The 24,697-nt window shown below is 33.9% G+C and overlaps 1 long non-coding RNA gene across 1 annotated transcript in view; it reads right to left on the minus strand.

The window, feature by feature from the left end:
- LOC105883106 (uncharacterized) overlaps window positions 1–15,392 on the minus strand; it is a 620,369-nt gene extending 604,977 nt beyond the window's left edge. The window contains exons 1-2 of the long non-coding RNA XR_012918558.1: window positions 15,242–15,392; window positions 13,407–13,488 (exon numbers count right to left, since the gene is read on the minus strand). This is a non-coding gene — a long non-coding RNA (uncharacterized LOC105883106). The remainder of the gene's footprint in view (window positions 1–13,406; window positions 13,489–15,241) is intronic.
- Window positions 15,393–24,697: the final 9,305 nt, after the last annotated feature.

Raw genomic sequence — 24,697 nt, forward strand, 5'->3', positions numbered from 1 at the left:
TGGAGAAACTGACCAAAACCAGCTAGAACCAAGATGGCTATGAAAAATGAGCTCAGGTTACCCTCACTGCTCATTATACTCCACTTATAATGTATTAGCATACTAAAAGAAACTCTCAGCAGCACCATGACAGTTTACAAATGCCATGGCAATGCTCACAAGTTATTCTATATGGTTTAAAATGGGGAGGGATCCCTGGTTCCAAGAACTCCCCACTCTTTTCCCTAAACCCCCTCCACATAATGTAAAATTAAATAAAGGTATAAAATAAGACCACAAAACCCCACAAAGCACTACTCTCTGTTGCTGAGAGATAGCCACCGCTCTGCATATGGAACAAGACTTTCTTCTGTCTGTTACTTCAGTAAACTTGCTTTTGCTTAACTTTGTCAGCTCACTCTTGAATTCTTTCCGTGAGAAATCAAGAACCCACTTGACCTTCAGGCTGGACCCCAGTTTTGGGGACCACTTTCCTGTATCAGCGACCTCTTAAGAGAATTAATGAATTAATATGTTTGTGGTAGCTTGACTGTATCAATGGTCTCACTACTTCACCACTCCCTGCATTCATGTGCTTTGGTCATGTATCTTTGCAGTGCCATCCCCTTTGTCTCTGGGACCCACCAAGAGACTTGCTTGGGCAAATGGAATATTAGTGAGATGCAAGCAGAGGCTTGAAAAACATGTGTGTGACTCGGCATATGCTTGCTCCTCTGTCTTCACCAGGAGAACACACTTGGGCTAACCTTTTACTAAGATGGCACATGTGGAGCTGGGCTGAGTTCCTCCAGTTGTCAAAGCCAGTTGCATCCTTGACAGCTGTGAGCAAGGCCAGCCAAGATCAGTAAAGACAACTAGCTGGAACGTGGCTAACATCAGCCACATGAACAAACCTAGCTGAGATCAGCTAATCTCAGATGAAAAATATCTAAATCCTATAAAACCATAAGCTGATAAATTTTGTTGCTATACACCACTGAGCTTTTTTAGCCATAAAGAGTAGGTACAAGTTTTACATGCTAATTTATTTTATTAATTAATTGTACTACTTGTTGCAGTTACTATTATATTTTTTAGCAATCAGTGAAAAAGTATTTCAAGTTTTAAAAAACTAGTATCGCTATCCTCATAAGGATCTGGTAAACATCAGCCCAACTGATGAGTCTCATAATTTAGTGCTGTTTCAATGGGTTTTCGGTTACCTACAGCCAAAGACAACATAAATGATGTAATCTGCACTTTCATTCTGTATGCAATGAGAAACATTGAATAATGGCAACATTTCAAAGTCCCACAAGTATAATGGCCAATACTTTGTCTATATTTTCTGCACATCTGCTTGAGCCAGAAGCAAATTTCCCAATTTGAACACAATTATCTCATCTACTTGCTTTCTATTCTGAGCCAAGAATGACTACATGACTCTTAACAACTTAGAATGGTCATAATCACTGAGATCAACTTCCAATACAGTCAGATGGGGTCAGTAGAAACCTCAATTAACCAACTTAATTTCCATGAATTTGATAGTTACTGAATTAAAAATATTTGGGGAAGAGGGTTACAACTTAATAGACTTAAAAAAAAAGCATTATCTAGTAAATTGAAAATCAAAGTTTGTGCTACAATTTCAATACCTTCAATATTATCTGAATTCTAGGAAAATAATTGGGGAAAATTTCACAACAAAATATAACTTGTTTTTAAGTGACGTCAAATTAATAATTATTTTGTTGAAATGACAGAAAATGGGTTTTAAAAAGTTGCACTTAAAAATTAAAACAAAACACTGATTATCTTTTATCAAACTAGCAAAGATTTACAATAATGATAACTCTGGCTGATGAAGGCAACAAAAACATTAACAGGGCAAATTTTTACAATGGTTTTGGAGAACAATGTAGCAATATGAATTATAAGCTTAAAAATGTTCATTCTTTTTGGCCAAATAGATTGTATCACTTGGTTTTGCTGTGAAATACCACTCCAGAACTTGGGTAAAATGACAACCTTGTGCACCTTTTTCAGATGCCATTCAGGACGGCAGCCTGGTTTCTTAAGTTAGCTGACAATCAATTGGAGTGACAGGGGCAATTGGGTTATGTGCCTCTAGCTGGAAGGATTCCAAGAATCAGAGGAGAAACTGCAAGGACTTTTTAGAACTAGGCTTGGAACTGGCACAACTGTCATTTCTGTTGCATTTGATTGGTGAAAGCAAGTCACAAGTTTTAATTCAAGTAGTGGAGAAACAGACTTCACTTCCTGATGGAAGAAGTGGCAAAATGACATTGCATAAGGGCATAGTGCAAGAAGGGTAGAGAAATGTTGCCAATTTTGCAAACTACCATATAGATTTTGACATTACCTTCTAAGAAATTATCTTAAATACATGGACTGGGGAAACTCAATACACAAAGTTATTTATAGCAGTAAAATAGAAACAGCTTTTGTATCTCTTCAGCAAAATTACCATATATATTATTAAAAGTTTACTTTGTGGAATAATATGGAGATAATATTTAAAATACAAGGAATACATACATGTGTTATAAAGTTGAAAAACAAAATAGAAATACATGAAAATAGTTAAGATTACAGCTAAATGAAACATTTTGAAAGGAAGTACAGAAAAATGTGCATATCAAAATGTGTTTGTGTAGCAAAACTATTTTTAAAATCTGCTTGTTTTTCTGAATTTCGTACTTCTCTATATTGCACATGTATAGCTCCCACATTATTGGACATAATTGATTAAATGGTAACATCCCTCAGCTATTCTTTTACAGGAAATTTTGAAGATAATACATGGAAAGTAACATCATACTTCAGCGTGGGGAACAGATGTTTTCAATTTATTTTCCAAGTAAAAAGTGAACTGAAGCACCTGGAGCACCAAACCCACCATCACACTAAAGCATCCAGAGAGAACACAGGTGTAGACATTGTGAGCTATGGGCAGAAAGGCAGAGAACTTCAGTAGGAAAGAGCCACAATACTCATTGAACATGTAAGCAAAGCCTCATGGCGATTAGCTGGTCAAGATTTGGTTTTTCAAGCTCTACTTTGAGGCAATGCATAAGCAAAAACTAAGAAAATTCTGTCATCAAGTTACTAGGGTCTTGAAGCCAAAAGCACTCATTGAGCTCAGACCAAATCACACAAATTAGTAGTGGAGAAAAGATTAGAGAGGTAGAAAAGTAAGCCTCAGCCAATTTAGTTAAGAATTATAAACTATCTAGTGAGAACAACATAAAAATTATTTATATATGCTTAATAGCTTGTTGAATACAATTATACATAAATAGCACATAGTGCCTTTTAGCATGTATAGTCAAAATCAATTCAAGTTCGGAACTTGTGAGGATGTGGGGGTGGGGAATAGTAGCTTTGCTAATGTGTGCCCATTACAATAAATAGATGGGCCCTCAGCAAGCCCTTTTTTGTTTCATTCTCTAATCTACAAGTTCTGTCATATTCAGAATGGTGGAGAAAATGGTTTTTCAAGATCCCTTCTAGCATTAAATTTCCACAATTTGATGATTCAGTGTTGAATGGTGGGCTCACTAAACATTGGATCCTACAGCTCATTCACTACTTGGCTTACGTCAATTAAGATCTAGCAAATGAAGAGGCAAGCACCTTGGGACATTTGTCTCATTCAGAGAAGGTCTGTCAAGTGTTTTTAAATAGTTTTAGAAACAGCCACAAACATTAATCTCTAAGCTAGGATAAAATTAACATTGTTATTTTTGCAGTCAGCTCCCCCTCCTTAGTCCCAAGACCAGCAGCTGACAGGCTCCCACTTCTCAAAAGGTCAAGTATTTTTCTATACATGGCATTGATTTTGATGTTCTACAATATCAGATAACTGTAGCTATTGTGACAAACCAATCCATGCTAATCCTTGCTCTTTCCAACTATGTGGCATAAGTAGTTAATAACATTATAATCACACTGGGGTTTGTGATAATTTGTTATGGCAACAATAGGAATATTACAAAACCATATGACAGTTATGAGTTACCGAAGTGCATATATATCTTCTATGTATCTGTATTCACCATTAAATTGGCACTAATTGATCAACACTTATGTGCACAAATGGAAGTAACATTCACAGGGCATTGGGCAGGCGGTAGGAGGAAGGAGGAGGTGGGTAAATTCATACCTAATGGGTATGGTGAGTGATGTCTGGGGTTGGGCATGCTCAAATCTCTGATTTGGGCAGCACAAAGGCAATATATGTAATCAAAGCATTTGTACCCCTGTAATATTCTGAAATAAATAAAATAAGAGACCAAAAAAATATCTTCTGTGTATCTACTTAGATTTTCTGTTTAGACCTTTGGAAGGGACTGGGTCAAATTTTGAAGTCAAATAGAGTAGTATTTTTTCCTGAGGCATAGTATTACAAAGAATTATTTGTATTTTAATTTCTCTGAATGAATTCTATTTATGGGGAAAAAAAAACACTTAAAAAAGAGTAACAGAAAAAATAATAAAACTCTTCAGAATTCAGAAATACACAAAACAAACCAAAAATCTTTCCAGAAAATGAAAATAGCTAAGAGCAATCAGCCTTAAAATATACATTGTGATGGAAAAAGGAGATTAATAAAATAAAAACAAACAAAAATCAAGAGAAAGAACATTGTTTTTATTTGTTCTTTATTTTTTTATTATATCCAGTCTTACAATAATTTATCTTATTTATTTATTATATAGGCCTCTGTAATAGACCTATTTTATCAGATAGAGCATGATTATTCCTTTAACACTTTTTTGGATATTTACATAGTTACCTTAATAAATTATACTATTTCTTTAAAAAATGGTCAATTTATTTTTATTCCTGGTGAAATAAGTAACATTGAAATTTTGACCTTTTCTCAAAAACAATTTAAGTTATTGCTTTATATACTCTAGGTAAATTCTTCCAACAAAAAATGTGATGGTTCTTATGAAGTATAGACTTTAGAAGAATACCAGTCATCTAAGGTTTATTGATAATATGAAGAACACAATATCAAATGGGAAAAAAACAACTTAAAATTAGTTTGGTATATTTTAACAATCTTTCAAGCTAGTCATATGAAATTTATATGATAGGAAAGAAAATTCATATTTTGATGATATAATTGAAATAGTACAAAGGCATTTTTAAATAGCTTAAACTAAATTTCTGACCTTTCACAAACTTAGCTAGTTCAAAACTCTACACACCAAAGAACAAAATTGTTTTTCTCATCCAATCCCATTTTTCTACAGATTTTTCTCATGGGTCATGTCATAAGTCAGTATGTCACATTGTTAAACAGTCTCTGAAATCCTTCAGCAGAAGCAGTACTGAAATGTTGGACTCCATTTAGTTTCCTAAATATATGGTACATTCTCGCTTTTTCTAAGCAACTTAAAATTTTTAAGATATATGATTCAAAGTATACAATTTATACATTTTATCTATCATATAGATCACAGCACAAGTATATTTTCTTTGTCATTTAATTGATTGAAAAAAAAACACAATTGGCTCTTTCTATTGGTAAGCCAGATATTATGGCAATCTTTAATAAAAATAATCTTATGTGCTTTATGAGAAGTAAAAACTTGTTCAACACAGTTTATAGATGATTAATATAAAATTTTATAGTGGAAATTTTAATTTGCAGTCTTCATCAGAATATTGAAAGATCGTATTTCATTTAATCTTCTATACAAACTTTCTCACTTTATGTAAGAAAGTAAGATCAGGATGCAGGATGGAACGTGTGAAAGAGAAGGATAAGAATAAAAATGAGAGAAAGAATCTGCTCACTGGAAATCTCTGATGTCATATGAAATGAGTATGAGGCACTGAGGCACCATGGAAAGATTTTAAATGGGTGAGTAGCATGACACATTTATATTCTAGTAAACTCACTTTGGAAGCAATGAGGATGCTAGAACAGAAAAGAATGATCCTCAAATAGGGAAAGTTCTGCCAGATATGAATAAGTTCTAAACTAGTAGCTGAAGAAATGGATACTGGAGACAAACATTGGATGAGTAAAAATAGTAGACTTGACATGATGATTACTGATTCTGGGAGTTAGAGAGAAGCAGAGAATTTTTCACCCAGCTATTAATTATTAATAGTTGGAAATGCTTGCTGACATAAGAAATACCAAAGTCAGAAAAAAGTGTCAGGGGTTAGTGATGAGACAAAGAGTGCAATTTGGCAAGGCAGATTGCATGTGCCTGTAAGTAGCCAGGTGAAAATGTCCAGTAAGTTTGAACTTAGTAGAGAAGTTATGGATTAAAACATAGATTTCATGATTATGGTCGATTGATAATCTCATGAGAGAGAATGATATTGGTCAGGAGGGTTGTATAATTGGAAACACATCCAAGAACAATAGCCTGAATGACTCCAATAGTTGGAGAGTAGGTTTTAAAAAAGAGAGAGAGAAAAGGGGAGAAAACAACAGAGGAGTAAGAAGAGGCACAGGGTAGAATGATGTTCTAGAAGCCACAAATAAATGGTCAAGAAGAGAAGAACATTCAACACTGTCAAATACCAAGGACAGATATGATGAAGACTAAACAGAAGTTCATTGGATCAATTTTCCATGTTTTCACAACATAAAGTTTTCTGATACATTAAGTATCTTGGTAATTATTCAGGCAAAAATACTTGCATTTGTGTTTCAAAGGATAGTAGACATTAACCCATTTTGACTAATCATTATGGCCTTTTCTCCAGCTTTCTGACAATCTTTAATAGAAACAGAAATCCTAAACACTTTATTTTTTAGTAAGGATTTTAAAAACTCACCTTTTGCTTATTATACACTCAGAATAACAAAATATTCATTATGGTCTTGCTTACCCAAAAGCCAATTATGAGTGGAAACTACAGGACAAATGTCATGAAGCATTCCACAGGCTTGCCATAACCCCTGCAGCGGAGCTGGCGTGGAAAGTAAAGTGACAGTCTTACACAGGGAATTAAAGCCAAGAAACGTAGCAGTGGGGGTAGTAAGAGGTGATTTAGAGAAGTTGAGCAACCAGGTTCACCAAGGGTCATGCTAGGCAGAGAGAGAGAGAGGGGAGGGGGAACAGAAATGCAAGTAGAGAGAGCTCTGAGCCCAGCACATGTTGCAGAAGATGCTGGAACACCTGTTTTACTCCTCAGGATATTCCATTTCCAGGCGCTAAGACACCTTTTTTCATTTCAAAATATTAAGAGGGTACAAATGGCTTGAGTCAGGGCTATAAATGTGCCCATCATCCAAATAGTGTTCATTGTACTCATTGCGGGGGGGGGGGGGCTGCTCCTCCATTTTCCCCCTCCCCCACTGCTTGCTTTCCAATGAATAACTTCCTCCCTCTGTGCACTTGTGTGCCAATCAGTTCCAATTTATTAAGAGTACTTGTGGTGTTTGATTTTTTCTTCCATAAAAAAGATGAATTAATTCCTTTTGTAGCAGTTTGGAAGGAGTTGGTGACCATAACCCTAAGAACTCATTCTAAGACCTAAGAACTCATTCTTAGATTCCAGGCACTAAGAACTCTCATAAGAATCTCCCTTTTACTTTGAGGTAATCTGAATGAACCTGTTACTTGCAAACAAACACAGATAAAAAAAAAAAAATCTTAAAAGTTGACAGACAGGGAAGATAACTTCTAGCCCAAGAAAAAGCAAACAAGCTAATGAATAAAACAAACTAAATGAATAAACTGTCCAGAGAAGGTAGTATTTGAGGTAAGCTTTAGGTGTAATCTATCTGACAAGTTGGTTGTGCCAATATGTCTATCTTTAAGATGGAAATTTCAGAGCCTTGAGATCAGGCCTATGGTCTTTAATTTAAAGTATATTATATTTATGAGCTTGATAAATATTTCTACATTAAATAAAGGATGAAAGCATGAAAAATTATCACAAAAATGCTTACTTCAATATAGCCCAATATGAAAATAAATGGTTTGGTAATAAACACAATTTTTTAAATTACTAGCAAAGATGTCTCCCCATACTCCTTCAATATTACAGTAAATAAACCATTTTCACCTAAGAAATCCCCTAACATCTATCTGAATGTTATACCAACATTTTCCACAGAAGACAATAAGAATAAAAATAGCCACCAAGCTTTTAAAAACGTATACAGTATATGATTAATGTCATGCCCTCTGTCCCAGATTTTAAAACCAACCAAATAAGCAAAAAATCCTTACTCTTACTGAGCCAATTTAATTTTTTAAATTCCATTTGCTTGTAAGGTCATATGCAACTACTAGAAAAATTTCAAAAGGTAAGCAAAATAACTGCATAAACAGGAGGATTTATAATAGAAATACCTAAAGTTCCTGTCCAGGAATGGTGGTACTATTGAGTGCAATGGGAATATCTCACAACGGAGTCTAAATATACCATGTCACATTCAATAAGCAAAAGTATTTTACATTTTATCATGATCCTTTACCCAACAACATCGTCCCCAAATATCATGGCATAGGGGAGAAGTGGTATTGGTTTAATTTAGATTTGATTTATGTGCTGTATATCATCAGGAACAGATAAACCTACATAATAAACAACATATGTTTCCCTTAACCAAGCATGTGAATTCTGTTATATGAAAAGTAAATGTTCAAGTAACAAAATTCATTTTAATGTGTCCTGCAAAATTAAAGTCTGGAGCTACTTTTGGTGGACCTGAAGAATCACAGATCCTACTATAGGCTAAAGCTTATTTATTTTACATAAGGAAAGAGTCTCGGTGCTCTCCAGTATTGAATTCTGCAGATATAATACTCAAAACTAAGTTACATATTCTTTACATAGAAATTCCCTCTGTGAGAAAAATACATTTCAGAAAAACTTCCATCATACTCTTTGACAAGAAAACTAGAATTATGTAGTAGATAACCACTACTGTTGCAAAATTCCCCCAAGCTATGTTCACAGCCACTCTGTGTTCTAGTTGCTTCACTTAGTTTTGGAATGCTGAACTGCGAAGATCATGATAGGTTATAACAAACCAGGAAAGACATTCCCTGTAAGGACAAAAAAAGTCCTGTCAAATTTTGCTGAAGCCTTTGCTACTGAAGACACATTTGTGATCATTTAAGACTCCCAAAAATTAAAAATGAATACTTAAAAATGATCTTATAGCTACCTCAAGAGGCTGATTTTCCTAAAATCCCATATCCTGATCTCACATTTGATCTCATATATACTCATACATCATATGCACGTTTTTTCATATTTACTGGCCCTCTTCTTGGGTCTATGGTTCTGTATCTCATTTTGTCTACTATGACAAACAACAATTATCAGGAAACTACTCTCCCCCTACATAGAACATGAAAGTTCTTCTTTCACTTTTTATAAAACAACTCATTCCTATAATGGGCTTACAGCCATGCTGCTTAGAAGCAGATGTTCCCTTGTTGATATTTCTCTGAAATAGTCTTTTAATATTAATATGTACATATATTTTTTAAAAAAACCATAGAATGAACCACCTTTGGGTTCTCTGTAGTTCTCTCTAACAGAGAAGTTTTCAAACATATTTCTAGGATCTGAATGTTTTTGTCCTTCAAAATTCATAAGCTGAAACCTAATCACCAGTGTGATAGTGTTAGGAGGTGGGGCTTTGGGTGATGATTAGATTATGAAGGAAGAGCCCTCAGGAATGGGATTAGTGCCTTTTAAAAAGAGGCCCTAGAGAACAGGTTGGCCCCCTTTTTTGCCATGTGAGGACATGGCGAGAAGCTGCCATCTGTGAACCAGCAAATAGGCCCTCACGAGACATAAAATCTGCCAGTGCCTTGACTGAGACTTCCCAGCCTCCGGAACTGTGAGCAAAAAGTTTCTGTTGTTTATAAGCCACAAGTCTGTGGTACTTTATTTAGCTGCCCAGGTGGACTAAGACAGATATCCTGAGGCTTTCTCCATCACCGAACCATACAAATTCCCTATCTCAGAGATTCAAAGTTCTGTATCTCTGACCTCATGTAAACAGAAAGTATAGGAAAAACATGTAATCTTATAAACTATGTAAAGCCTCTGTTTAATTATTAACAAAGTAAAAAAGTGGCCACTAGCCTGAAAGGCATTGTTTTAAATAAGTCCATAATACCAAATGGCTCTTTTAAGTGTGGTTTTTTCAAGATTTTCAAAACCTAAAATACCATGCACTGCTGAGGCCCTGTATCAAAAGTCCAGTTACTGATAATGCTTCCATTCACCTCTCAAAATAAACTGTTTCTTCAAATATAAAAATGCTTTCCTCAAAATATTTTAGAGGAATAAAGAAAAATATGAGGAAATAAAGATAGCCTGTGATTCTTTATCTAGGCATAACCATTTTGTTAATTTTTTGACTTATAAACTTTTATAGTGTATATTTGAATATTAGAAAGGTGATGAACTATAACACCATCGCTTTTCATTTATTAACAAATATATCATGAGACTCTCTCACCACTAACAGGTGCATTTGTACATCATTTTAAATGACCACACTATTCCATTATTGGCCTGTTGCACAATTTTTAAATTGGCTATAAGAATGTTTCCAATTTATCCCTATTGAAGACAATGTTGTGATGACTATAGCTGAAAACACATCTTGGTGCACAAGCCTCACCATATTCTTAAGAAACTTGTTTAGAAGTGAAATTTCTGAGTCAAAGAGTAAGCACATTTTAAAATCAGAATAATATTATCCAATCGTGTTTCAAACAATGATATTTAATAGAAGAGAGTATCTCTGCCCTGTCTCCATTCATTTTTCATAGAGTAAACAAACCTTGATTCATGCTTCCAATGTGCTGGGGTGTACAATGTACTTGATGCTGGAGATACAGGAGGAAGACTAAATCATGGTTCCAGCCAACTCCTTCCAGAGCTCACAGTTTGGTAAGAGAATATACATGTAATTTAAATGTAACATTATAAATGACAGAGTTTTAGTACACCTATATAGTTGATTAAAAAGGATAAATAACATTTATTAAATGTGTTATGTACTTTCACATTTGTTACCTCATTTAGTGGCACTAAGCATCATAAGAGATGGGTCTTATTATCTTTATTATACATAAGAAAACAAATCTAAGACTCCCAGAATTTAAGTAACATTTATGGGTTTGGCTGCTCTAGTCTCAGCTCAGTAACCATCTAGCTTTGTGACCTTGAACAAATTAAGTTCTCTAAGACTCAGTTTCCTCCTCTGCATAACGAGGATAAAATGAACTTCAGGATTTCAATAAGGAGGACTGAATTAAATGAGGAATTCTATAATATGAAGCATTCAGTGCAGTGCTTGGTACATAGTAAGTTCTCAATAGATATTATTACCACTAACACCACCACCATCTCTACTAAAAATACCACCACAAAAGAGAAAGATTATTCTTTTTTCATATTTCATTTCATAGTCAGAAATATTTTCTTCAACGTTCTACTAAATTTCTTCAATGCCCGTCAGGAACATCTGGCAATGTAAATATCTCTCCTGGAAGCAAAGAAATTGCAACATCTCTAATTTTTTTTCCAGTTTACTATTTACTGATTCTTTAGTTATTTTTACAAAAATGCCACTATTTCTTAAAGATGTATCACAGTCCTGCACTTGGCTTTGAGTATCTAAAGAAGTTACTATAAATTGAGTTCCTAATGCAATCTAAAATACATTTTTAAAGTGTTCCAGCAAAATGAGCGATTAGCACACATGTTATTATCTAGGGGCAGGAAGAACAAACTGTGTTCAGCGGAATCAAGTAAATTACTGGTGTAGAGTTCTGAAGTAAATAAACATCTTTTAACTACTTCAATTTTAGCACGTCTCATTTATGTAAATATATAAAAAGTCTTAAGAGATGTATTCTGAGCCTCTCAAGTAATTTATTAAACCAAATCATTTTTTCTATTAATTGTTCCAGAAATTGCTTATAGTCCACAGCACAGCTGGCACTTGGTACTCTTGTTTTAACTTTGATAATGTTTCTAAATATAAATAAGTGTGCCATTTTTTTGGCCTTTTTTTTTTGCTAGTTAAACAGAAAGATTGGATTGAGAGAGACAGAGGGAGAGAAGTTTAACTTGTATTTACACTGTCATTATTCAGATTAATCAGCTAAAATGTTCTATTTGAGTTTTGGAGTGCAGATAATATAGCCCTCCAAGTGAAACCATCTCAGTCATTAAAAAAAAAAAAAAAAGCAATATAAAGATGTAAGATGTTTCTCATTAAACATGTAAAGATGCAGAACAATCATCTGCCCAAAAATGCTCATCAGTGATGAATCTAATAAACATGAATACTAACACCTTGAAAATTTAGCACTCTAGCCATAGAATTGCCTTACCTGTTACCCTTTAACCCTTTGTCTACTTAACCTAAAGTTAGCTCCATGGCATGTTTCTGTGGTAGGGTTTTTGTTCCAAATTCCAATGTGAGATTGCTTTTGTTAGCAATGATTTGAAGACTCTGTGGATCATTAAGCCTTAATTATCACTATAGCAAAGAAATTCACTTCAATCGTCACAACAAAGGGTTATCCTCAATGCAGTATTACAGTAGTCCCTCCCTATCCTAGGAGGATAAGTTCTAAAATGCCCAGTGGATGACTGAAACCACAGCTTGTATATATTATGTTTTCTCAATCTGATAACCAAGACTAAGTGACTAATGAACGGGTAGCCTTTACAGCCTGGATATGCTAGACAAAGGGATGATTCATGTCCTGGGCTACACAAAATGGGATGGCAAGAGATTTCATTATGTTATTCAGAACGGTGAACAATTTAAAATTATGAATTATTTCTTTCTGGAATTTTCCATTTAATATTTTTGAACCACAGTTGACCGTGGGAAAACAAAACCATGGATAAGGGGAAATTATTGTATTATATTAAGAATTTGTGGGGTGCCATAAAAATGAAAGAAAGATTCTACTTCATTAAGAAATACATAGGAATGACTTGCAATTAATGTACTTTAAGAAATAAAAAATAATAAGGTTTGTATGTGTTGTCATAATCATTATTAGCATGGATATTGGATTTTTAAAGCTATTTATAAGTTCAGGTTGCAAAACAGCAATACAAAGCCACTTCTAAACATGAATGATACTCACATTTCTTTTTTCCATGTGAAGTACACTTTCAAAAGCCTCTTTGGCCAGAAGAGAACCATATTATCCAATTGTAGTAAGCATTCTTTTCTTAGAAATGAAACATCAACCTTGCAATTGCAGTATCAATAAATTTACTGTTGCATGTAGTTTGAAGGACAGAGAGCTCTAGCTCAGTGGGGGGAAAAATTTATTTTCTCTAAGTGTCATATACTCCTGAAGTGACTTCAAAGTCAGACCCATTCCCAGTCCTGTAAGACGTAAAATGAAGTACTCACAGTCAAGTGGCTTTTCAAGTGGGTTATTTATTTCCATCTGTCTTATATTTATGGGAGGGTCGAGTGCAAGATCTAAGTCTGCCTGAGAGAGAGAGAGAGATAAAAATATATACTGTACTCTGAAGAAAATAGCTAAATTTAAATAAGAAAATAAGATTGAACATTTGTAAACCTAACCAAAAACCTAGGGGGAATGTCTATAGTTCATAATTCAGGCAGTTTTGTGTGCAGATTTTACTTTGCAAACATGAAAATTTGACAATACTCATATTGTTATATACAGCATAGTGAGAAATGATAGTTTATGGAAACAAAAATGATATCTGTGTGTATATTTCCTAAGAAATACATCAAAGTACAGTTTTATCTACCTAATTTTATTTTCTTTGTTCCAATAAAACTTAAGTTTCAGTTTCCCATGTTCTCCTTCAGTGCACACTGTCCACTTTCAGCACTGTCATTTAACTTTCCTATAAAACTCCAATCTTCATTGAAGTTCATACCAATAATTAAACAGATAAATAAATATTTCGGTATAGTTATATTTTGGATAGAGGTTCTTGACTCATCACCACACATAAAACCTAACATAATTTATGTCCGTAGAACCTTTTTAATTAGTGAGTGATTTATTTCCCTAATGTAAACACTGTTGTTTATTCAGATTCTTATAAAATATTTAACAAGTTACTCTGATGTCCTTAGGTAAAAATAAATTAACTTAGAAAATGAGACCAGCCTAATTAAATCAGGTGCTAGGTAGCTTTCTACCTATCCATAATTATAGATGAAAACAATATCTTGTACTAAAAAGAAAATACATATGGCATTAATTACACTTTGGGGGTGATTAATGTTAAAGAATGGGATGTGTTTAGAATCAAAAGATTTACCCCTTCTGATTTAGGAATAATTGCTAAGGGCATGAAATACAGTTAGGGGATCAGAATTTGCTGATTAGGAACTCTCAGCTTTCTCCTAGCTAGAACCTATATTAAACAGTCTTTATTCTTAGCAGCTTTTACTTTCTAATTTAAGTGGTCTTCACCAGTATTCACCTGGAACAAATTCCATGTGATCTTTTCAAATATAAAACCTGTTGCAAAGTTGATTTTAAAAGTTGTTAACTCCAAATCTTAATGGCTTAGTACAACAAAAAGATATCTTCTTGCATATAATATATGTCTTATTTGGGTCAGTGAAAATTTCTCCTCTTCACGGTATTTTCTAGGACTTGGGCTGAGGAAGACTTTGCTGGAATCTTACATACACATGGCTTCAGCATTTGCCATAACAAGGGAAGTGGGTAGAGACCTCACAGCTGTTCTTAGGAGAAGCACTGTATTTTCTGTTCACAGTTCACTGGCAAATCATGTCTCTGACATACTTCAGGGAATGTTGGACATTTTTCAAAAAAAGGAGAAGAATTAATTATGGTAAAGATTAGTAATCTCCCATCTCCTATTCACTAAGTATTCAGTTCACCTTTCTTCTTACAACACATACTCAACACTTCCACATGGGAGACGACCTGAAGCCCATTTAATCAATGCGTGAATCTCAAAAGTCAGAGCATCTAGGTGAAATTCAATAATTCTTGCCAAGCCCAGATGTTGTTTCTGTTGGTCCAGAGACCTATGAACTGAAAAGCCAAATTATCTACCCCTAGGAACATGCACACACACACACTCTCTCTCTCTCAATAAGTGAAGGCATGAAAGAGACAGGATAATTACCATACTGCTTGCTTTTAGAAAGGAGAAGAATGAGGCATACACCTCAGCCCATTTAAATCCTGATGTCTTTGCTGAGCACACACAGTGGAGTCTCCCTACCTGGATGTGGCTGCTGTTTCCACCCTATAGGACAGGTCTCTTTTTCCATTCCCTTCTTTGACCATGTCTGAAAATAAGTCTCCTCAAGACTGCATAGCTTTGTCAGCCTTCTTCTCGCTCACACAAGCTTCTGTGCACAAAGGACATTTTCAGCCTCAGACAGTCAAAGGTTTCTTTAGTCCGGGCTTGTGGGCTTTTGGCAGTACATTCTCACAAATACTCAAGAGGCTTCTTCTCTATTTGTCTCCAGTCATTTCAACATGCCAGTGACCACACCCACATTTTAAATACCTAGTTCTTAAATCTCCTAGAGCTCTTTGTTTTCTCAACCCTGTGTCATTTTCTCTCAATTTAATGGGGCTACCTTAAGCTTATAACAGGTGGGAAGGCCTCACTTTTAAAACTTTCTCTGCCTTAAGGACTTTAGTTATCTTAAAGTCTTTAATCAACTTTAGTCAAGCAAAAGGTTTTATTGAATTTTTATTACTTAAAATTCCCTTGCTTACAGTATGGGGTCTAGAAGCAGTTGTGGGTTTTTTTCCAGTACTGTAGGAATTCATATTTCTAGATCCTCTTTATTACTTCTAATTTCTGCTTGTAAACAAGTCAATTTTTTCCTGAATTCATTTTTCTTTTTGTAACACTTGCCAAACATAGCCGATATCAGTTAACATCTACTACTATGGTTCTATTTCCCCCACTTACCCAGGAGCTAAAAGCTACCTAGGCCTATGGTCTGCCTTCCAAGTTCTGACCATAATAGTTTTACCAAATGTTTTACTGCTATATAACATGAATTTTTTTTTTTTAGGTCTACTTCAAGATCAAATATCTTGCTGCCTCCCAAGTACATATAAAGTTTTTTATTATGGTATAACCCAATTTCTAAAATTAATTTTTATGTAAGAATAGAAAAAGTTATAGTGTGGTAACAAATTAACCACAGAATCTCAGTGGCTTATGACAGCACAGGTTAACTTCTTGGTCACATGAAATATACAACTTATGAGGGAACTCCCCTCCATGTAGTCATTCAGGAAACCAAGCTGTTGGTTGTCCCAGTGAGGGCTGGAATCTCCACTGGTAGCTCCTGAGGTGGCCAGATCAGGAGGAACTTACAATCACACTTCAATGCCTCAACCTGAAGTGACACATGGCACTTACTCTGATAGCCTTAGCCCACAATTAGATACGTGGCCCTGCCCTAGTGGCAAGGGAAGCTGTATAGTATTTACATGTTCCCAGGAAGGAGAGGAAAACAGATTATCATGAGGACTAGTGATTTCCATCTTCTTACATTTATAATGTTCAGAAAGTCACAGAAACATAGATAAGTCACAGTAACATTATTCAATCACCACCACAGTGGAGAAACATTTGTCAAACAAAGTACTGGATCACATTATAACAATAAATGGGAAGAAGAAGTTTGATCCATTTTTTTAATCATGAAAATAACTAGGTGACTAATAATGTATTAAAGAAAGCTATAGAACAATCTAATTGGCTCTTAATTTTAAAAAAATTCCCTCAGAACTGATGATACCACATGGAAATGAGACTATTCAACAAAAACAAAGTTATCAGCATTAAATATTACAGTAAGTGGGGCAGGAAAAATGAAAGAAAAAAGATGATTAAAAGGGAAAAAGAAAGAATAAAACCATATGAAACATTCAGAAAAGATTCAATGTTATAAAACATAAGGTATTATTTATAACAAAGAAAAGTTATAATTCCCTGAGAGGAATTATCTTACAACTTCAAAGATTTATCATAGCAAGGACATTTAGGGTTCAGTATAAATAGAAGGGTCCTAAAAGATGCTCAAAAAATATTCCTTAACATCTAGGTCAAGATCAAGATTGTAAGCATTTTGGCAATAAAGTGATGAGCCAGATATTCTATTGGCACCCTCCAATAATGCTAAAAACGATGGTGGCAGCCCTTCTGAGTTTTTGGACACTACTCATTATTCCAGCACCCAAGTTTAAAAGAAGAGGGAATAGGACTCTCTTAGAGATGAAAAACCACTGGGGCCTTATTAGACAAGCAAAACACTTGAAATAAAATATTTACAAGAAATATTTCAAACCATGGTTAAAATTCATACGACATAAATAGATCATTCAAATCATAAGAAGATTTTTTTTTAAGTAGCCCTCTAATGCAGGCATAGGGGCCCACAAACTCTCCCTATAAATAATCAGAGAGTAAATATTTTAAGCTTTGTGGGCTATACAAACTGTCACAAATACTTGATCCTGTTGTTGTAATAGCAAAACACTATAAATGATAAAATATATAAATAAATGAGCCTGATTGTTTCTCAATGGAACTTTATTTATAAAAATAGGTAGTAGGCTGAATTTGGCCTGAAACTCATGGTTTCCCAATCCCTACTCTAATAAATAAAAGAGCAATGAAGTAAAACAGAATTAAAAAAAAAGAATAGATTGATCAATAAAATTCAAAAACAATATTTAACCATACTAGTAATCAAAGAAATGCAAAAAAAAGAAAAAAGAAAAAAGACAATGAAATTCTATTTTCTCTATAACATTAAGAATTAAATACCATGATACATGGCTAAAGGGAGGGAGAGGATATTGACATAAATTTCAGAAACTTTCTGAAGATCAATGCATGTTTGTTATATATTTTACATAACAATATATATATATATATATACACATAGGGGTGTGTGTGTGTGTGTATATCTATATATGGGAAGAGAGAGGGAGAGACTTAGAATTAGGAATTCTTACTAAAAAATGTATGTTTGATTTAAATTTTAAAATTTGAATTAGTTCAAAATTTATTCATAGATGAATCAGGAGCAAGACAATAATTCTGGGTGGCCATAATAATGGTTTATTTCATGATATAAATTTTCCTAGCCTCATCCTTTACCTAAAGAAGAAAAAGAGATAAGTGGAAAAATTGCTACAACCTCTCTATTGGTTCTAGGGTTTCTTAACGATAGCAACATGAGTTCCCTTTTTAGTCTCCTCTTTATGACCTTCATTCATCTCATGGATTGAGCAGCTTTCTGGAGAAATCATATAATGCAAAAGCTAGAAGCATGGACTTTCTAGCCATGGGATTTCTACCTTGTATGTGGGATCCTAATATCCCCATTTGTCCATGAGTTTAATAATCTTTGCATCTAAATATTTCCATAGTACCTTTGAACTGTAAGTAGAGTTATTACAAAGTTTTGTGGGTGTTAAAAAAATGAAGAATCCACTGAGAAATAAGAATTGTTTCCAAATCTTCCAATCAAATGTTATAAATAAATTGAGATGAGTTTATGAAGACTCTTACACCTGGTAAATCCTCTTTTATCTTTTTAAAGCTATCTTTTTTCTTTCCTGATCACAAAAGTAACATATGTCACCAACAAATGTGACAAAAAAGAATTAAAAAGGAACAATAATGCATGATGCTAGTACTTAGAGAGAACTACAGTTGGTATCATGAAGAATGTTCACCCAGTTTTTTATGTATGTCTGTGTGTGTGTGTTTACCAAACTGGGATCTGTTAAACAAACTATTTTTTTATTTCCCTTAAAACAACATAAGCAATTTTAATGTACATTAAAAAAAATGAACTCCTTCATTTTTAACCACATTGCATTCCACTGGAAGTATGCGCCATAAATTATTTATGCAATCTTCTACGGGTAGACATTTAGGCTGCAAAACTATTTTCACTATTATACAATCTAACTTGGGCATTTCATTACATGTATTTAGGTGTGTATACCCTATGATTTCCCTTAGGATAAATTCCTAGAAACACAATTTTCTATGTTGAAGAGTGTCTAAATTTAATATTTTGCAGTACATTAACAAATTGCCTTTTAGAAAAGTTGTAACAATTTATTAATTTGTTCTTTTCCTAAATGTCTGGTATGAATACATTTAAATAAACCATGGTACTTCCACAGATGCAAATACTATGTTGCAAAATTAATAGTATGGAAAACTATGCATAGAACTATATCAAGTTAAATAGATACAAAAAAGCATACCAATTATATGCTGCTATATTACTATATAAATATATATATACATATATATGTATATATACATATATATAATAAAGAGGACACATGACAGTAGGAAGTGCCACAACTGAGGGAAAGGGTTAGAGTACATTTTAAAAATTTCTTTCATCTTCTTCTATATTTGTTAAAATTTTTAAAATTTGTACATATTTTACTTGTCATCTGAAAAACATTAAGAAAATATTGGCAAGTACAAAACCAAAAAAATAAGTCTTCACCTGGTATAAGACATAGTATTATAGATCAGAAATCCCTAAAATTTTATCTAATCTGTCTCTAATCCTAAATTTTCTCTAATCTTTCTGTCTAGCCATGCTGAACTGAAGTACATTTGCCCAACAAAGAACTTATTTTTAACTCACAAAAACTTTTCATGCCTAATCGCAAGCAGAATAAAATCTTTCACTTCTTCACTGAGAAAGCAAAGAACAGAGCTTTGAGGTCCCTGAAAACAGATTGGAAAACCTTTCTCTAGCTATAAGTCCCTGGCTGCAGGCACTTTGGAAAGCATTTTGCAGGGGAACAAAACATTAATAAATACTCAATACTTACAGTGACCTTTGAGCAATTCCAGATGTAGACATGGATATTTTTCCACAAATAATAAGAAAGGGCCTGCTACAAGAAGTGACAGTCCAGAGCAGGCTTGCATGAGGCTAGAATTACACAGGACACAGAAAAGAGATTCAGCAGAAATGAAACAGCAAAAAAAAAAAAAAAAAATACAGATCCTTGAACAAACATAACCAAAGATTTATTCCCTTTCAAAAGTTTTTATCATTCCTTATATTTCCTCCAGTGAGAAGAATATAAATGCCATTTTATATTTTCTGGATGTGATGATGGTTTTATCAATAGCTGGTCTTTATGATGCTCTTCATTCCCCATCTATCACTATGCTAAGTTTTTACACAGAGTAAATCATTTAATCCTCTCAAAACCCCAAATTGGTACAGATTATTAATATTATTCACATTTTATAATTAGGAGAGTAGGCTAAAGAAACTTAAATTGCTTGTCTAAGATCATCCTTTAGAACAGGGGTCAATAAACTTTTTCTTAAAGGATCAGTAAATATTTTAGACTTTGCAGCCATAAGGTTCGAAATACTCACCTCTGTTACTGTATGGCACAAAAGCATCCAGAGTCAATACTTAAACGAATAAATGTGGCTATGTCACCCAAACAAGTGATGGGTCCACAGGCTGTGATTTGCCACCCTCTGATCTAGAATGCAGTAAAGCAAAATTCAAACTCAAGTCTATGCCTTTAATAACTAAATTGCCATGCAACAAAAGAAAAATAAATAAATATGGTTCTCTTTCCATAGTGTGGGCTCACTCATTCTCAAGTATTCTTTCAGCTTTCTATACAGTCTTGTCCTAAAAAAAACTGACCAGTTAATGTAAATTGCCACTTATGATGATTTGGTGGACAAAAAGATTTGGTTGCCCAGAATGCATAAAGAAGGTAGGTAGTCTCCCTAACCGAATGTGAATTTAACCACATTATATCAGATAGATGTGCAGAATTGGAATTTGGGCAATACTCGGCCTTCTAAAATGGAGGGGGAAAGAAGGAAATAAATTTGGGCTCTTTTTCAATACATATTTAGTTTAGCAAATCTTATTATTAATATCTATATTTTTTCTTAGTTTGAAACTATTGCCATTTTGCAATTTTGTCTCATATGTATAATAATATTGGACAATATAGCTACACTCATTTTAAGTTGTTTAAAATTCAAAGTAGTATGGAGCAGTATTCTAATCACATTTAGTTTTTCTCATATTTGTGAAGTAGAATTTAAAAATAATCATTTTTATTTTTTAATAATAATCTTCACCAGAATTTCTTTGATAGTCACATCCATAGATACAGAATAAATCAAGATAACATAAGACTCCTAAAATAATTGAGACGTTACATGACTCATAGGCAAGAGACAGAAGACTAATAAAATTTAAACTCTTTAGTCTTAACAATACTGGGTACCTTGAGCTAATTTCTCCTTAATCTGAATCCTCCACAGGAAAATGGCAATCATATCACCCCCTAGCTTACCAGGGTTATTGTGAAAGTTATATGAAAATAATCCATAAATTATCTGTAAATTTGAAACGCTATATTCATTAAAGTAATCTTCTAAGTCTTACAGTTCATTCTAACAAGAAAAAATATCTTTGTTTCCTTTTTTCTTTCTCCTTCACAGATCTTCATTCTCTTCACCTGGCACATAGCAAAGAGGAAACCCGGGGTCTTTGCCATCCCATCCTTGTGAAAAAGCAAAGCGAATCCATTATATAGTTCCATTTCACTTTTCAGGACATTTAAAAAGTTTCCTTACCATTAGTAATCATCAAACATAAGATGTAGTCATTCCTAAATATTCAATCTATGGCAGTTCCTTGAATAACCTCATTTTATTATGATGTTGATGAGAAAAAATATTGCTTTCCAGCTGAGGCCACTGTCTGTGTGGAGTTTGCATGTTCTACCCATGTCTGCATGGGTTTCCTTCCAATCCCAAAAATGTGCCCATTGGGTGAATGAGCGTGTCTACATGGTCCGAGTGTGAGATAGTGTGGGTGTGTGAGTGCGTGCACCTGCGATGGCCTGGCGTCCTGTCCTGGGCTGGTTCCTGCCTTGCTCCCCGAGCTGCCAGGGTAGACTCCAGCCACCTGTGCCTCTGAACTGGAATAAGCCAGTAAATAATCCTCTTGCTTTTATCAATCTGTCTTAAATGTATATATAGCTCACATTTATTTCAATGCTTAATACTGGAAGTGCTTTAGTCCTTATTTAGAAGTTAGATGATGTTTTTGTGACCAGAAATACACTGTAGGAACTTAACTATTATTTATATCAATTAACCTATGGAGAAATGGGTTGCCTTATCCATCTTTTGGCTTAAAGTTGAAGTTTCCAAGCACCTATCAGTGATGTGAGGACTTACTGTACTAGATTCCTAAAACATTTTCTTTGGAATTCTTAGGGGCTGAAGACTAAACAACAATATTATGTATAGAACACAAGTATAAATACTTTATCTATACAAGTAGTTTATATAAGCCAATTAACTAAACCTTCGGCTAGATTTCTAAGAAATATTATAAGAACACTACAGTAGTGTCAGTTTTTGCAAGTGTCTGCAGCCTTTCAAGAAGGATCATACTCCCTCATTCACTGATGTCAGCCTTTGTCATATGACTTGTGAAAAGTGAGCAGAAGTGATGTGTGTCATTGGCAAGCAGACATTTTAAGAACTTCTATGTTGTTTGCCAGGTTCTTCCTTCTCCTATGCTATGAGACTAGAATATCCCAGATAAGGGCTGTTCCAGCAACCTGGGGTGCAGAGCAAAGACAGCATCAAAAACCACTGAGACCAACCGAGAAGACCATGTAGCATGAGTGAGAAAATTTTGTTGATGTTAACCACTGATATTTTAGATCACTTCTTATCACAGAATGACATAAGCTATCCTAAGTGACTAATACAATGTAAAGTCCAGTTATACTCTGTACTTTAACACTTGAATTAAAATACCTTAAAGAGGGCAGCAGCATAAAACATTTCATTTTTTCAGAAAGGAACAAAGATTGGAACATTCCCTGTATGTTAACACATTTACTTACACTAGGATATAAAACCAAGTTTTGTCTGCACCTAAACCACGAGGATCTTGTAAGAGATTCAGAATCCTTGAAGGATTTTTTAACTTGTTTATAGAATAGAAAAGCACAGAGCCAAAGAACCATATCCAGAAATAATATTGGCCATTATTTAGATATTGACCAATATCTATGAACATAGATATTGGGCCTCTCGCTATCCTAGTCTGTAATCACTTTTTTCCTTTTCCCTTTTTTAACCAAGAGACCACAAAATTATTGTCAACATAAAAAAAATGACTCAATATGTGTTAGCAAAACTCAATAGATTTCCTAAATCCAAAGACTCATAATAAATATAGCATTTCCTGTCTAGAAGCATGGTCTTAATATCACACAGATCATATCAGGATTTCTATTTTTAATAAAAAGTAATTGTGTCATCAGTATTTTTGAAACACAAAATCTTTAATATCTGGCTCAATACGTGAAATATGTGATTTCAAGAATAACATGAGATACTCTGTAATTTCAAGAAATATCAACACAGTATCAGGGATACCCTGCCCTCTACTGTCTGTATTTTAATTTTACATGTTTAACTAAATAGTTACTAAATCACTTCGTTTAATATCCAAGCCTTTTCCTTCTATGCTTTGCTATTTAAACATTCTATTCTATTAGCTGTTTTCTTAGAACACTTAACATGATGTTTCACTTACACACTCAAGTAAATCTCCTTGTATTGCTCCTGAATAATTAAAGGAACTCAGAATGCTTTCATCTAATCAGTCATTTTTCAATTTATATTCTCTTGTTTTATATTTATTTTTCTTGATTTTTATCCGATGAGTTAGAAAATGTAATTGTTTTAACTGGTAAATGTTTGCTTAGAATTACATGCATGTTTTCTATTTCATTTGCTCACCATATGCTTTTCACATCCCAGATCTTCCTTTGATATTGGTTCATCTTCATGCAGGTCTGCTGGTAAGAAATGCTCTTCATTTTTATTTGTCTGCAAAATCTTTAGTTTGACTTTCTTCTTTCGAGGCTTGGAGATATAAAATTCTAGATTAACAACTATTTTCCTTCAGTACTTAAAGATAATATTCTCTTGTATCTAGCTTCCATGGTGGATGCTGGTAACACTCACATTCATGCTCCAAGTGGCCTTTCTGACTGGCCCAGCTTAGCAGCTCTGCCATAAATTATCCCACTAACAGACCAATTACTTACACTAGCCAAACTCTCATTAATGCCAGTTTGGGGAGTTTCCACGCTTTTACTGGCAAATCTCACTTTTTCACTGGCTTTCTATGTCATTTATAAGTTCTTAATTCTACTTGGTTTCTATGTATCTGTTATTTGCCTATAACCTCCAGAATTTTCCTACAATGTGATCTCATGGTGGTTTAAAATATATGCAGATTTATAGTGTGTGATTTACCTCTTAGAATGTATGATTTACCTCTGCAGTTATATCAATGAAGAGGAAACATGTTCATGAGCCACCATTTAATATGTTGTAACACTGTGGTATTCTGGATATGTATTGATGGTGGTCTTGTACAGTGATATTGAAAACTTTTAAAAATCACATACTTGTATTTGTCAGAAAAATGGAGCACTCCCCCAATATATTATACTTATTTGCAAATTAGATGCATGTTCTACCATAAGTCTTAACATTAAATAGTAATAAAATATATTTTTATTTTTAGACACATGAATTTGAATAGAATATTTGAAATCAATGTTGCATATATTC

This window comes from Microcebus murinus, chromosome 1, assembly GCF_040939455.1.
Source record: "Microcebus murinus isolate Inina chromosome 1, M.murinus_Inina_mat1.0, whole genome shotgun sequence".
NCBI classification, from domain to species: Eukaryota; Metazoa; Chordata; class Mammalia; order Primates; family Cheirogaleidae; genus Microcebus; species Microcebus murinus.